The 15340-nt window shown below is 44.9% G+C and overlaps 1 non-coding gene across 1 annotated transcript; it reads left to right on the top strand.

Annotated features, from left to right (window-relative positions):
- Window positions 1–3054: 3054 nt before the first annotated feature.
- Window positions 3055–3189, top strand: LOC144686177 (U11 spliceosomal RNA). The gene has a single exon (XR_013577874.1). It is a non-coding gene; the product is annotated as a U11 spliceosomal RNA (small nuclear RNA).
- Window positions 3190–15340: the final 12151 nt, after the last annotated feature.

Genomic DNA, 15340 nt, shown 5'->3' with positions numbered 1-15340 from the left:
TTTCAGAAAATTCAGCGAGTCCTAAGGTACCACATAAGACCATTGGGAATACAGTTAAGACAAGGAGAAAGAGTGTCAAGGTAATAGGGAGTGATGGGAAAGCAATAATTGTGCAACACGGCAATCAAACTATTAGGGTACGTTCTTCATGGTTAATTGGTACTGACTATACCTTTACAGGTTCTGAACAGGACATAGAACACAAGGAGGCACCATACACTTCACATACACATACACTGGGTAGTTATGAGGAGCAGATGATGGCAGCTACAGGGATGACTGACTATGAACAAAGTAATAGGGGAACAGGACAATGCTATTCATCTAAAATGGCAACTTCCGAAGTAGGAACAAAGGTAACATACATGCCAGAAGGAACTAATTTGTGAAGGGATGCCACTATCATAAGGAGAGCAGGAAAGGCCACTGGTAAATACAAACATTGGCTAAATGGGCAGGATGAAGGACAAGAGACAAGACCTATCAATTGGCAAACCGAGGTAAAGATGTGGAAACCCAGAAAGCGCAGTATGAGTTCTGACAGTGGACCAGAAAGTGGTTGCGACCCTAGAAAAAAATCACGGACTTGCGAACAGAGTTCTGTTCGCACGGGAGAATGTTCATATAGTAGCAGTCCAGAAAGGGCGATGAATGTGAGTAGAGGCTGTATCTTAACAAGGAGGACTAAAGAGCAAGCTAGCAATCTCAGTAGAAGTCCTTATGACAAAGATTCTAGTAGCTGTTAATAAATTGGAAAATAAGCTGATAAAGGAAGCCAAACGGAAAGAGTTAGAAAATTGGAAGGAATTTGGGGTATATTCTGAAATATCTGACAGAGGACAGCCAGTTTATCTCTCAGATGGATCTGGATGGCACATAAGGCCAAATTGAGATTAGTAGCCTGAGGTTTTGAAGAGAGACTAGGAGATCAGGGTGTCAGAGTGGACTCCTACTGCAGGGAAAGTGAGTTTGAGGATTTTTATTTCAGCTATTTTGGCATCCTATTCGTGGGAGTGCAAATCAATTGACATAAAGGCTGCGTTTTTACAGGGGGAGAAGTTTCAAAGGGAAGGTTTTTTTTTAAACCACCCAAAGAAGCTGGGGATATAGAAGAAAAGCTATGGAAATTGAACAAGTGTGTTTATGGATTGAATGATGCATCAAGAGTTTGGTATTTTTCCGTGAGATCTGTCCTATTGAAAACAGGTTGCATTCAGTTAAAGGCAGACCCCACGATATTTTACTAGTACCATAAGGAGAAACTAGCTGGAATCTTTATCATGCATGTTGATGATTTCCTATGGGGAGGCTCTGTAGAATTTGAACAATGGGTAATCGAAGATAAAGGAGTTCCAGGTCGGAAGTCAGGTTTCAGGGCCTTTTAAATACATAGGTTTAGACATTAAGCAGAGCAAGTTAGGAGTGACATTGAATCAACAATTTTATCTAGAAAATGTTAATCATATCCCAATAACTCGGGTTAGATCCTCACAAAAAGAGGATCCTGCTACCAAGGAAAAAACGGAACAGTTGAGAAGTTTGATTGGACAGTTAAACTGGTTGTGCACTCAGGCTAGGCCTGACGCTAGTTATGACGTGTTGGAGCTGAGCACTATGATGAAACATGCTACAGTTAAGCAAATGCTAAGAGTAAATAAAACACTAAATTAAAAAATTAAATTTAGAGATGTGTGCTCCAATTTCCAGTCTTGGGTGATTCCAAAGGTATGAGGTTGGTCATTTTTAGTGATGCTTCACATACCAATCTTCCAGATGGGTACTCCAGCACAGCAGTGTTTATCATATTTTTGGTGGGAAAGAATGATAACTGTTGCCCATTGGCTTGGGAGGCCAAAGAAAATAAAAAGAGTAGTGAGAAGCATCTTAGCTGCTGAAATGCTGGCCTTGGTAGAAGCATTAGATATTGGGGGTTTACTTATCCAATATACTGACCCAAATATTTATATATGGGGCAATGTGAGAAAAGTTTGCCCGTAGAATGTTATGTTAATAACCGGTCTGTTTGGGACAATGTTCATTCCACAAAGTGTCACTGAAGAAAGGCTAAGAATAGACCTAGCCAGCATAAAAGTAATGTTAGAGAGAAGAGAGATCTCTAAGATGTAATGGGTTGACACAAGTCGCCAACTATCAGACTGTTTTACAAAAAGTGCCTGCTCTAAGAAATTATTAAATATATTGGAAGAGGGTGTCTTATGCTATAATGGTGCAATGAAAAAAAAACTTTCGTTTCATAATCATTTATATGGCCAACATTTTCTCCCCCACGCACCACCCACCCCCACCCCCCCCCCAACCTGTGTCGGGGGAGGTGGGGGAAAGAGTGCAGGCGTAGGGGGAGTGCAGGCACAGGCGGGTGGCCCTCCAATCAGCGCCCCCAGTTGGGGGCGTGCTGCCATTTTATGTGGGTGGGCCAATTAAGGCCCACCCAGTCTGACGTTCGCCAGGAAGGGCTATGCACTCCCTGTGCAGGTGGGGGGATTCCCTCAGGCGGGAGTGCGTTTTTTCATGCATGCACACAAAAGAGATGAGAGGCAGAGAATCACAGAATTGCTACAGTGTAGGAGGAGGCCATTCAGCCCATATTGTCTGCACCGGCTCTCCAAATGACCATTATGACTCAGTGCCATTCTCCTGCTTTTTTCCCTCTAACTCTGCACATTGTTTCTATTTAAATAATACTGCCCTCTTGAATGCCTCGATTGAACCTACCTCCACCACACTTCCAGACAGTGTATTCCAGACTCAAACCACTCACTGTGGAAAAAGTTTTTCCTCACATTGCATTTACTACTTTTGCAAATCAATTTAAATCTGTGCCCTCTCGTTCCTGATCCTTTTACAAGTGGGAACATTTTCTCCCTATCTACTCTGTCCAGCCCCTTCATGATTTTGAACACCTCTATCAAATCTCCTATTAGCCTTCTCCTCTCCTAGGGGGACAGTCCCAACCTCTCCAATCGATCTTTATAACTGAAGTTTCTCATCCCTGGAACCATTCTTGTAAACCTCTTCTGCACACTCTCCAATGTGTTCACGGGTTTCTGCTGTGAATAGCACATGGACGAGGCGCTTGCGCTTTATCCGTGCGGAATCGATATCAAGAGATTTCGGAAGCACAATTTTTGTTTCTTGGAGCTGCTGGTGATTGTTTGTCTCGGCGCTCCAAAAAAAAACAAAGAAAAAAAAACAATCCTGCCTAAAGTATAGTGCCCAGAACTCTACACAATACTCCAGCTGAGATCTAACTAGTGTCCTATATAAGTTCAGCATAACCTCCTTGGTCTTGTACTCTATGCCCCTTTTAATAAAGCCTAGGATACAGTATACTTTAAGTGCTCTCTCCACCTGTCCTGCCACCTTTAATGACTTATGCACCTATTCACCCAGGTCTCTCTACTCCTGCAAATCCTTTAGAGTTGTACTCCTTATTTTATATTGTCTCTCCAGGGGGAATACACTCTGAAATTGTTGAACCCAGAAGGCTGTAAATGCCCAGTCTAAAGATGAGATAGTGTTCCTCGAGCTTGTGTTGAACTTCATTGGAATACTGCAGCAGGCCAAGGGCAGAAAGTGACAGAGTGGGGACACGGTGAATAATTAAAATGGCAGGTCACTGGAAGCTCGGGGTCATGCTTTTGGCCTAACTGGAGGTGTTCTGCAAAGCAGTCACTCAATATGCATTTTATCTCCGCAGCGTAGTGGACACCGCATTTTGTGCAGCAAATACAGTGTACTAAATTATAAGTAGTACATGTAAATCACTAGTTCACCTGGAAGGAATGTTTGAAGAAGTCTTGAACAGTGAGGAGGGAGGAGGCGAAAGGGCATATGTTGCATCTTCTGCACTTGAATGGAAAGCTGTTGTGGGAAGGGAATAGGATGATAGAGGAATGGACCAGGATATCATGGAGGGAATGGTCCCGTCGGAATATAGAAAAGGGGGAGGAGGGGATGATGTGTTTGGTAGTTGAAATTTTACACTGTCTTTTGGATACACTTATGATCACTGATACTTTGTGATAGTCAATGCCACTTTGATTGCAGCACTGAGCCCTTCATGTAGTTCGCGCTATTATAATCCACTCTCAGCCTTTCTCTTCAGAACATCCACTTAACTTATAATCAGAGTCCTCAGCTCCACATCACCATTCATCTCTTCCAGCACTTCTTTATAAAAAAATTTATCTTTGTACGCAAAGGAACAAAGACTCAAGGAACTCTTATTTTGCAGCCTCTCTCCCCCTTCACTTCCACCAGACTGTTATAACCTCACTCTGTGAGTTTTCATCCTCCCCTCTGACTTTGACAGTAACTTCCTCTTGGTGATTGGACAATCTTTTTCTTTGCCCTACCTTTTATCCTATGCCAATACCCAAAGGAGTTTGCAATGCTTTCACAACCCGTGCTTCCAGATGGCACCACGGCTCTTTCCATAATTGGTGCTTTAGTTTCTGTTCCTGTAATAAATATCGAGATAGTTGCTGTCACCATCTGCAAATAAATTGCAGCATAATTATTATGCTCCACCATTTGAGACTGTTCCAGAAATTATGGCCGCGATGTTGGGTGAGACCCAAAAACAGGCCTGAGTATTGCAATTTGTGATTAATCTACGTTTGTGGCTTCCAGGTAGCACGCAAACTTTGTGCACCCACTCATCTAAATGATTGTGGTGTGCAGTCAACACTAAATACACTGAGTGGCTGCATAAAATCATGAGAGGCTATCACAAGTTTGAGCCAAACTGTACTACTTAAATTCAGCCTGCATATCTTAAAGGGGAGGTGCAATTTGGCTGGAGCATTGGAACACAGAAGCAGGAGCAGGCTGTTTAGCCTCTCGAGCTTGTTCTGCAGCACTGAGAATCATTGTAGAAGTAAGTCTAGCCAAGGAAATCCACAAGAACAGCACAGTTTGGAAGAGCACGAAGATTTTACAACACTGTACTGGAGACCTTGGTACAGGAGCTGGAGAGTCAGAGAGATATCTATCTACAGGGGGCCAGGAGGTCCTTCAGATAAACTTTATGAAAGTAGTGAGGCCAGATAACCGTAACAGTTAATGCCAGGAGTCTAAGCTTCAAGAACCTGGATATAGTACTGCAAGAAACTCAATGACCTCACACAAGTGGCCAACGTTAGTAAATGCAACTTCAAAAACCATATCCCACAAACTGCACCACCAGCTCGAATACTGTGCAATTTACCACATCCCTATCACTCACTTGCCAATAATCACAACTCATACCTGACATTCATAGCTGCTTCTCACCTTCATACCCACATCTTACAGCTTGCTCCCACTACCAGCTATTCAACCGTGATAGTCACATCGCTCAAAGACATTTCACCACATTCACTGACACACTTTCTCTCTCTCTTGCAGGACAAGGAAGCATCAATATCTAATCAGTGGAAGAACAGGCATAGCTGCATATATTTAAAACATGGGGGAGATGATGGTTGCCATCATTGAGATGGCCATGACAGGCCATGGGCAGTGGTGGTGCTGAAAGCACACTCATACCTTCCAATGTAAGCCTCCCCAGTGAAGTGCTCATATGAGTTCTCTACAGTAGCACCCATGTGTGACCTTGTCCTCTGGGGAGCTGGCACCTGCCCAGACTGCAGTTTACTTATGCCCAGTGTTTCACTACGTGCAGATCCCACTTCTAACCTATCTAAAGTACATAATGGGCAGGATTTTACGTCCTGCGGGCGGGCATGCGCCCAACCTTATTGGGCGTAAAACCGCATAAGATGATGTCGGGCAAGCATCCCAACGTCATCACTCGCTCGTGCGATATTTCACTCGGTGGGCGCAGGCAAAAGTCAGAAGCTTGTCCACCAACAATTAAGAGGGCAATTAAGCCCATTAATAGCATAATTGTCTCCAATTTCTCGTGGCCCATCCAACCTTACGGTTGGCAGACGGCTGAATCAGCCAAGCAGCCTTTACATTTTTCGTCAAACCTCATCCAAGAGCGTGATGAAATCTCCATTATGAAATAAAATAGAATTAAATATCTGTGGGAAGCATTTTTGAGGTATATTTTCAGATGCTTGACTGTGATGCATGGACATTTTTTTGCAGCTTTTTAAACCTTTATTTCATCATTTGAATGTCTGCATCTCCCTGAGGCAGCTGTCTGTCTTCAGGGAGCTCTCTCGCAGCGCTCACTCACGCCCGCCGTGACATCATCCTCCCGCCCCCGCCCTGGCAACGCTGAGCTTTTCAGCGCGTGTTTCACACTGGCTGGCCATTAATTGGCCAGCCAGCATGAAATCGCAGTCAGGGGCCAATTACGGTCGGCGGTCTGTTGCCCAGCCGCTCCCAGGCCCGCCAATCGCGCACCTGGTAACTGCAAATGTCAACCAGCCAGCCATATAGCTGGTAGAAAGGGCTATAGCTTCATGATGCAGCATACAGGAAACCATGACAAAACGGACACAAACTTGATTAAGTACTTAAAGGCCTCTCCAGAGCATTCCAGGCAGCAGAAGTGTTGCTTAAGCACCCCAATGATCTACTGGATCACATTTCATGGCAGCGTGGCTTTTGTTGTATGCATGCCAACTACGTGTGCATGGGTTGTACACCAGAGTCATTAGCCATGCGGTCAATGGAGAACACTTGGTGCCCAGCAGATTTGCCTATTTTGCACACCTTCGGTGCCACCCCCTGTGTGTGTTCTACTGCCCTCACCAAAATGGAGCCTGGCACAGCTACCAGGAGAAATGTTCATGCACTGTCACTGATGCTATCTTGGAGGTGAAACAGCACCTGTAGCACCGAAAAACCAGGCTCTACACGAGCAAATTTTGCGGTCTGTATCTCTTATCATCCATCAATTCTCATTTTCTCACCCACTGTAGTCACTGAGATCAAATAATATTTTAATATTTCATTCACAAAATAAGCCGTTACATCATTCAAACACACCATGACTATGGTACAAATGTCTGAAGTAAAATTAAGTACCAATACAGATATTTATATGGCTATCATTTGAAAAGTTTACTGGGCTATTTTTTTGTTTTAGAGAGTTACAGCCAGGATTGTTCTGCTTTGAAAAATCCTCTCACTCGAACTGCCACAGTGCAATATCCATACAGCAACATTGTCTGCTGTATATTTGAATAATATCTACACTCTTCACTTCTCTATCCAAAGGTAATTATTCACCAAACCACAGCTAAGTTACTACAGGGCAGGGTGAGGAGGCAGGCTGTATCAACCTCATCCAGAACCGGAATTGAACCCCATGTTATTGGCACTAATCTGATCCACACACTAGCCAACTAAGCTAACTGGTCCACCGATATCCACCAATTATGAAATGTTGAATCATCCTTTTGTTTAAAGTTAGGATAAAAATGAAGTAGGATTACGTATCATCAGCAGCATGATAATAAAGTAATTGTTCTCACCTCATATAAAATAAGGGTAGGTTTTATGATTTCATCCTGCTGCTGCAGTGATTCACCAAGTATTTTTAAACTGCATGTGTGCGTTCAAGACTTAGTAGCTGATTTTCCAATTCAGTGTTGGCAAACTAGCTGAGATCAAGCTGCAGACCCAAAGGCTATAGGGGAGCCTTTTGGGGATGAGGACAGACATACAAGTGCTGTAAAGAGGATGAAACAGCAGCCGGCCTGTAGAGCAGGAGACGATTGGCAGGCTACTACAGTGAAAGCCTGGACAGAGGACTAAAAATTGGTTTACACCATTCTTTGGGTGCAGGGGTCAGGATTCATGACCTGCCTGTACCCATTGCCATGGATGTGGGCAACATGCAAATTTGGTGCCGCCGCCTCCTTTACCTGACTGTAGCATTGCGCTCTAAGCAGGGCTCACACTGCCGGCTGCCTGACTGCTTGGCTCGAGGCCGAGCAGTATTCACACATCTCGTGGTCCAACCAGCCTAATTCTCAAGAGTTGCTGGTGGCTGCCTGTATTGACACTGGCAGAAAATAGGAACTGCACAAATGCAGAACCATGGAAGAGAGAGAGCGAGCTTCAGGGATGCAACACTGGAGGCCTAAGTGCAGTGCTGGAGATGGATAGGAGATGAGATGCCATGTTTCCACAGGGGACCAAGAGGTCCTCAAGAACCACCTGCCAAAGGCATTGGACCAGGAGGCCAATTCCTGGAGTGTGGCCCTGAGCACCTGGAAGCAGTGCCACAACAAGTGTAATGAGCTCACGCAGGTGGTCAAAGTTAATGAATGCATCTTCACATGACACCTCCTACCTACCGTTCCAGCAACCTCTCGCACTGTCCAGTGAAACTCCATCCCCTTCACTTTCCCATCAGTCTTTGGCATTCCGGACTCGTGCTCTGACATCTAGATTACGCACCTCATTCTCACAAATACAGTCTAATGGTGTCACCTCGCACCCAGCTTCTGCTGCCTCTGCATACCCACAACTATTCAGCTGTGGCAGGCACCTCATCCAAACACAATCGCTCACTTTTTTTCCTCTCTTACAGGACAAGGTGGGGCATAATAGAATGGAGCAGAGCAAAACTGGGAGGAGACAAGCTTGCATCACCTGACCCCTATGCAGGAGACGGCTGTCAGCATCATGGGGCCACCTGCACAGAGCCTGTGGTACTAACATCACTGAGAACACTGAGGATGATGGTATGTTCCAGACTCATGCCCCTTCTCAACTCCCAGCTCACCAGCACTCTGCTGGTTGGCATAATGAGCTAACTGCAGATAATGTGACTACAGACCTCTTGCTTTGCAACACATGCCCCTTCCCTCACTTCCACCTTCCCCTTACTGATTTCCTGCATTCAGATACCCAAGAACTGCAGCCTGTCCAACTACAGCATACCCAGGAAGAGGAAAGAGCAACAGCATAGCACTAATGAAGGGATCCCATCATTTGATCTGACACTCGTAGCCACCAGCTCAGGTACAGGCACTGCACATACCTTGGAGGCTAGTATAGAGTTGGAATCTGCACATAAAACACCGAGCGTAAATGGACTGCAGCCAGGCCAGAGGGAAAGGATAGTTTGTGTGCCTGCTCACCAGAAGACAAGGTTGCAGAGGAGTTCTGTGACAGGGAAGTCAGATGAGAACCTTGATGGGACGGTATACCCCAGGAAGCTGACAAGAATGCACAGTGAGATGCTGGGTGCATTGATTGGCCTGCCAGATAGCCTCGTGTCACTATCAAGGAGCATGGAGAAGTCCGACTCCAATTTGGCAGAGGGTATCATGCAGTGTTTTCCCTTTCCCTAGCCTCTGTTCCATCTCCTCGTTGTGTTGCCGGCCCAAGAGGCATTGCACCTGCAGCCTCCATACCTATTGCTGCCTTTGTGTGGACAACTCACCAAATCTTCTGTCCTCCCTGTGAGGAAGCAGCGACATTACCTGCTAAATCCAGCAGCTCACTGCAACATATCCAAAATCACTCCACAGTAATTCCAGAGACTGCGCAATAGCAGGACCACTCGCCTCCAGACCTCATTATATGCTAGGTTGAAACATAAGTTGAAAAGTTCAATTCCAGTGCTGAGATGAGAGTGACTACTTTGACATCAAGGCAGCATTTGGCCAAGTGTAGCATCAAGGGCCCCAAGTGAAATTGAAGTCAATGGCAAACAAGGGAACACTCTCTGTTGATTGGAGTCTTACCTAGCACAAAGGAAAGCTGTGGTTGTTGCAGGCCAATCATCTCCAGCCCCAGGACATTGCTGCAGGAGTTCCTCAGGGTGGTGGCCTGGCACAACTATCTTCAGCTGCTGCATCAATGACCTTCCCTCCATCATAAGGTCAAAATAGGGATTATTGCCGTTGATTGCACAATGTTTAGTCCGATTCAAAACTCCTCAGATACTGAAGCAGTCTGTGCCTGCCATGCAGCAAGACCTGGATAATATTCAGGCTTGGGCTGATAAGTGGCAAGTAACATTTGCACCACACAAATTTCAGGCAATGACCATCTCCAACTAGAGAGAATCTCACCATCTCCCTCTTGACAATCAATAGCATCACCATCACTGATTCCCTCACTATCAACATCCTGGGGGTTACTGGTGACCAGAAACTTAACTGGAACAGCCATAAAAATACTGTGGCTTTAAGAGCAGGACAGAGGCTGTAATTTTGTGTCAAATAACTCACCTTCTTACTTCCCAAAGCCTGTCCACCATCTACAAGGCACAAATCAGGAGAGTGATGGAATACTCTCCACTTGCCTGGATGTGTACAACTCCAGCAACACTCAATGTTTGATAATATGCAAGACAAAGCAGCCCACTCGATCAGCACCCTGTTCATCTCTTTAAACATTCACTCCCTCCACAACCGACCGTGGCTGCGGTGTATACCATCTACAAGATGCACTGCAGCACCTCGCCAAGGCTCCTTTGACAGCACCTTCCAAATTCGTGACCTCTATCATCCAGAAGGACCAGATGCATGGAACACCACCACCTGCTAGCTTCTCTTCAACTCGCACACCATCCTGACTTGGAACTGTATCAACATTCTTTCACTGTTGTTGGGTCAAAATCCTGGAACTCCTTCCCAACAGCACTGTAGGTGTACCTGTACCAGATGCATTGCAGCAGTTCAAGAACCCAGCTCACCACCACCTTCTCAAGGACAATTAGGGATGAGGAATAAATGTTGGTATCAGCAGTGATGCTCACATCCCAGGAATAAATAGAAAATCATGAACTATGGTAATCATGGATGGATGCTGCTACTGTTGCAGTATGCCAAGCTTCTTTCATACGAACATAAGAATTAGGAGCAGGAGTAAGCCATTCAGCCCCTCGAGTCTGCTCCGCCATTCGATAAGGACATGGCTGACCTGATTGTAAGCTCAACTCCACATTCCTGCCTACCCCGATAATCTTTCACCCCCTTGCTTATATCAAGAATCTATCTACTTCTGCCCTAAAAAATGTTCAAAGACTCTGCTTCTACTACCTTTTGAGGAAAAAAGTTCCAAAGACACTCAACCTTCTGAGAGACAAAAAATTATCTCCATCTGTCTTAAATGGGCACCCCCTTATTTTTAAACCGTGGCCCCTAGTTCTAGACTCTCCTACAAGAGGAAACGTCTTCTCCATATCCACCCTGTCAAGACCCCCCAGGATCTTATATGTTTCAGTCAAGTCGCCTCTTACTCTTCTAAACTCTAGCGGATACAAGCCTAGCCTATTCAACCTTTCCTCATAAGACAACCCGCCCATTCCTGATATTAGTCTAGTAAACCTTCTTTGAATAGCTTCCGGCACATTTACATCCTTCCTCAAATAAGGAGACCGATACTGCATACAGTAGACCAATACAGTACCACTTTCTTTCAGTACCACTCATTTTGCAACATGTCTGACTGTCAATGTTAAATGCTTTATAATGCCACATAGGCCTGTTTCCTGCTGCTGCTGATCCCAGCGCTCCTGCCACAACTACCAGACAAATTTATTTAATACCTAAGCTGTAGGCTTCTGACCATATGCTACCAACAGGGTGAGGTAGCTGGTTCACCACCTGTATGCCCTGGCAGCAGGATAGTGGTGTCTTCTGCAGCCCCTTCTGCCTTGGTCCACCTCTTGGCCCTATGCCCCTTGTGCCTTCGCCTGTCCTCCCAAAGATGGCTCCACTGGAGGCTGAATGTGCACTCCTGGCCTCCTCCGCCTTCTAGCCCTCCCTTCCTCCTCAGAGGAGCTGCCTCCAGTGCACAATTCAGCTCCCATTCCCAGGCTAAGGAAAGGCTTCCTGAAACCTGCAGGCCCTGAAAAGATTACTCACTGCAGAGTGCTGACCTGAAGGTGAAGAATCACAGAATCTCACAGTGCAGAAGAAGCCCTTCGGCCCATTGAGTCTGCACCGACACTGACCTACCTACCTAATCCCATTTACCAGCCCTTGGCCCATAGCCTTGAATGTTATGACGTGCCAAATGCTCATCCAGGTACTTTTTAAAGGATGTGAGGCAACCCGCCTCCACCACCTTCCCAGGCAGTGCATTCCAGACCGTCACCACCGTCTGGGTAAAAACGTTTTTCCTCACATCCCCCCTAAACCTCCTGCCCCTCACCTTGAACTTATGTCCCCTCATGACTGACCCTTCAACTAAGGGGAACAGCTGCTCCCTATCCACCCTGTCCATGCCCCTCATAATCTTGTACACATCAATCAGGTCGCCCCTCAGTCTTCTCTGCTCCAATGAAAACAACCCAAGTCTATCCAACCTCTCTTTATAAATTAAATGTTTCATCGCAGGCAACATCCTGGTGAATCTCCTCTGCACCCCCTCCAGTGCAATCACATCCTTCCTATAATGTGGTGACCAGAACTGCACACAGTACTCCAGCTGTGGCTTCACCAAGGTTCTGTACAACTCCAACATGACCTCCCTACTTTTGTAACCTATGCCTCGATTGATAAAGGCAAGTGTCTCATATGCCTTTTTCACCACCCCACTAACATGCCCCTCTGCCTTCAGAGATCTATAGACACACACGCCAAGGTCCCTTTGTTCCTCAGAACTTCCTAGTGTTATGCCATTCATTGAATACTTCCTTATCAAATTACTCCTTCCAAATTGTGTCACCTCACACTTTTCAGGGTTAAATTCCATCAGCCATTTATCTGCCCATTTGACCATCCCGTCTATATCATCCTGTAGCCCAAGACACTCAACATCAATGTTAACCACCCGGCCAATCTTTGTGTCATCCGCAAACTTACTAATCCTACCCCCCACATAGTCATCTGTGTCGTTTATATAAATGACAAATAATAGGGGACCGAGCACAGATCCCTGTGGTATGCCACTAGACACTGACTTACAGTCACTAAAGCATCCTTCTGTCATCACCCTCTGTCTCCTACAATTTTGAATCCACCTTATCAAATTACCTGTATCCCATGTGCATTTGCCTTCTTTATAAGTCTCCCATGTGGGACCTTGTCAAAGGCTTTGCTGAAATCCATATAAACTACATCAACTGCACTACCCTCATTTACACACCTGGTCACCTCCTCAAAAAATTCAATGAAATTTGTTAGGCATGACCTCCCTCTGACAAAGCTATGCTGACTATCCCTGATCAAACCTTGCCTCTCCAAGTGGAGATAGATTCTTTCCTTCAGAATTTTCTCCAATAGTTTCCCTACCACTGACTCACTGGCCTGTAGTTCCCTGGCTTATCTCTACAACCCTTCTTAAATAGCGGAACCACATTAGCTATTCTCCAGTCCTCTGGCACCTCCCCCGTGGCCAGAGAGGAATTAAAAATTTGGGTCAGAGCCCCTGCAATCTCCTCCCTTGCCTCCCTCAGCCAGTCTGGGACACAAATCACCAGACCTGGAGACTTGTCCACTTTTAAGCCTGCCAGCACCTCCAATACCTTGTCACTCCCTATATCAATTTGCTTAAGAACCTCGCAGTCTCTCTCCCCGAGTTCGATACCTTCATCCTCATTCTCTTGGAGTCCAGACAAAGCAGCTGCGATGTGTTTTGAAGTACTGCAGATCACACAGGCAAGTTTAAATAACTTTGAAAAATAAATGCTTGACTGTCCACACTCGCGACCCCAGTGAGCCCTCTTATCCCACTTGTGGATGAGGCTTATACAAATGTCTTCTTACCCCCTGCCTGTTACGCCCGTGCGCCGACCCGAAGATTGCACGGGCGCCAAAAAATCGGCATCGATTGGAGAGTCAAGGGCCTTAAGTGGCCCGTTAATTAATGGCGGGCATGCATCGGACATCGTCACGCGCTGTCCAATGAAATATTGCGATGGCGCACGATGACGTCGGGATGCTTGCCCGACGTCACCGTGCGTCATTTTATGTGCGGACATGCGGGGCCCGCCCCTGCACGGCAACAGGAAAATTCTGCCCATTGAGTCTGTGTCATTCAAGTGGCTGGCTCTCTCTTGAGAATTGTACGATGGTTCCATTCTGACCCTCACAGGGTCTCTTTAAACAGTGAAATTTCAACAGTCAGGTGTGAGTTGTCATCAGGCCCATCTGCCCTAATTGGTCAGGAAACCCGAAAACAGGATGTTAATGTTGTGGCTCAGTTAAAGAGCCATGCAAAAACCCACTCCTCAAACTTCTGGGTTCTTGACATGCTGCCTACCTACCTTGCGATGAATGGGTCCAACATTTAAAATTCACTCCGTCAAGAGTCAGAAAATAATCCCTTTGAACATGTCTTTCACTCATTGCTATGCATGTACTTGACACAAGCACGTATCCTCCAATACCCATTTCACCCCACCCCACAACCCCAAGCAGCAGAGAGTCAAGATGCATGACTCCTTTGTTTTCCATTAGTTTATGTTTCATGGTGAAGCCAAAGTAAATTCTGTTAGCAAGTGTGTGTTCAGAACAAGTACAACAACATATATTCAGGAATGCAATTAATTGGTATGTTTTTGTCAATTTTTTAAAGGCTAACTACCTAATAAATTATTCACCACGGCATATTTAAGCACGTCCACAATATAACACTGTTGCGGTAATAAATTAATGTAAACTGGGCAGACTATACAAAAATAATAGCTTTATACTGTATGTGATTTTTTAAAAATTGTAATGACTAATGCTGAAAACTGTTCAAGCTGAACTCAACATAAGCAATTATTGTTAATTGTCCACCTAATTAACTAACTTGATGCATTCTCAGAGGGATACCTGAACCCCTGAAACATGAACAAAGACTACTGTATTTAAAAAGCATTTTGTGACTGCTGTATTGTTTTTACTGGTCTTGAGTTTAAAATAATTGCATGATTCATGGTCCAACTTGATGAACTGGCTGTGTGTAGCTTCTTGAGATATTTTCAGTGCCAGGATGAGTGGAAAGTTTTAGGTAATGAGTAAATTTCTCTACATTAGTATCGTAAGCAAACATGCAGACTTTTTGTATCTTTAATGAATGATTTGATAATCAACTAATAAATGTATCCATTTAAAATCTCCAGTTGGCCATTGTCTTTTTCAAATTGGGCTAGGTGTTGCCATTTTGTCCCCATCAAACTTTAGAAATGAAACAACCAAACAGTTTTACTTATATAGATCTTCAGAATAAAAATATGATCATACAATTTCTCACCAATTTTCTCCTAAAACATTTTGAGTGCATTGACTCTTTGCTGGGATATGGAGCAAATAAATGTCAATTGGCTACTAATACAACATTCAAGAGGTTCATTGGTTAAATTGACAGTATTAACAGACTTTTAACCATTCATGGGTTAAATTGACAGTATTAACAGACTTTTAACCATGGAGACTGAGCCTGTGATGTCCTTACATAACATTAA

This window comes from Cetorhinus maximus, chromosome 10, assembly GCF_964194155.1.
Source record: "Cetorhinus maximus chromosome 10, sCetMax3.hap1.1, whole genome shotgun sequence".
Taxonomy (NCBI): Eukaryota; Metazoa; Chordata; class Chondrichthyes; order Lamniformes; family Cetorhinidae; genus Cetorhinus; species Cetorhinus maximus.
This window is presented reverse-complemented; position numbering and strand designations above follow the sequence as displayed.